This window comes from Sinocyclocheilus rhinocerous, unplaced genomic scaffold (assembly GCF_001515625.1).
Source record: "Sinocyclocheilus rhinocerous isolate Xijiao unplaced genomic scaffold, SAMN03320098_v1.1 scaffold908, whole genome shotgun sequence".
In the NCBI taxonomy this organism is placed as follows: Eukaryota; Metazoa; Chordata; class Actinopteri; order Cypriniformes; family Cyprinidae; genus Sinocyclocheilus; species Sinocyclocheilus rhinocerous.
This window is the reverse complement of record NW_015663508.1, coordinates 34868-36481: the sequence shown is the minus strand read 5'-3', so window position 1 is coordinate 36481 and position 1614 is coordinate 34868. Positions and strand designations below refer to the sequence as shown.

The following is a 1614-nucleotide window of genomic DNA, read 5'->3' as shown; positions in this document are numbered from 1 at the left end:
ACTGTTTTAGAATTAATATAGAACACTGTATTTTCATGTATTACAGCATTTTAATAAACTTTCTTGTAGTTCAAACAGTAGAGCAACACCAAAGTCATGGGTTCAGTTCCTGGGGAAAGCAACAACTGATAAATGTCTACCTTGACTGCAGCGCAATGTAAGTCATTATGGATAAAAGTATCTACCAAATGCATAAATGTTATGTAATTTAAAATATCTTTAATGGCCCTACTTTTCTTTTTAAGTGCACCACCTGAATCAGGACGTGTCTAAACTCAGAGCACTGCAGCCCATAAATGATCGGATTCAAAATGCTTGGAATGATATGAAACAGCAGGGAAGCCAGTTTCCTGTAATCTGAATAGGCAGGAAAATGGTGTAGCACTATAACAATAAACCCACTGATGAGCATAATCAAGTAGAGAGCCAAGTGAGTGCTGCAGGTTTTCAATGCACGGCTGTTTAAAGTTTTACTCTTAATTATTAAGCAAACAGCGGTTATTTTAATGTATGTAATCACTATACTTCCCATAGAAGAACCAAACAGCAGTACTGTGTATATCAGCCCATACAAGTTATTGACAGTCACATCCTCACAAGATAATTTGAACAAAGATGCATTATCACAAAAAAAGGATTTGATATGAATGTTCTACAACGGTTGAGCCGTAGAGTAAGGCCTATCAAGATGCTAATGAAAAGTAACGCTACACCCCAAGCTAAAGCTGACAGTGTGATGACCATTTTGTGTGTCATTATGGTTTATGTTTTTTTCAATGATCCACCGCAGACATTTGCTTTCTGGTCATGTGTGCTATGAGCTTTTTTTTTTTAGATTTTGCTTGTGTGAGAAATAAAGACTATTGTACGGTAGTTGCTACAGTCCCTTGCATCAGCTTTGGTATTGGTATGAATTATTTTCTGAAAATCACTGGCCTAGGCATAGAACAGCTGAAAAAGAAAGAAAATCGGAAAGCATGGCCCTTAGGATCACCAAGAGCCGGACACGACTGAATTCATTTGAAAAGATTATTATCATTTTATCAGACATATGCTGTAGAGATTAAATATTACTTATATCCAACTAACATCTAATGCTTCAAAAGATAGTTTTCATGTATTTCAACATGCACACACAATCACACATTTGTACACATATTATATTTGCTTATTGTGTATACACTCATTCCCCTTTTTTTTAAACGAATAAAATCGATAAAATTAATTTAAGGGAATTAAGTCCATGCAATGATGGGTCCCTGGTCACCATCCACTTTAACAGTATGGAATTTTTTAAAAATAAATGTATTATTTTTGTATTACAAACAAACAAAAAGAAAGTGGTTCAGAGTGATATAAGGGTAAATGATGACAGAAGTTTCTTTTTTTGATGGATGAAACATCCCTTTAACATTATGACCTACATGACAAACAAGGATATAATCCAAAATACAGATCTGATCACAGTGCATGTGTGTCCCTGTTGTGGTCATACCTACAGTAAATGAGCAGTTAATTAGAGATGCTCTGGGACATTTGTAATAACCCTTTGTGATTCACTCACGCCACCAATGACCAAACCGTAATTGAATTACTGCAGTGAAGTGGCCAGTG

General features: G+C 35.4%; 1 pseudogene; it reads right to left on the bottom strand.

Moving 5' to 3' along the window:
- Nucleotides 1-208: 208 nt before the first annotated feature.
- LOC107728939 (olfactory receptor 13H1-like) lies at nt 209-759 on the bottom strand (annotated as a pseudogene).
- Between the last annotated feature and the right edge of the window lie 855 nt (nt 760-1614).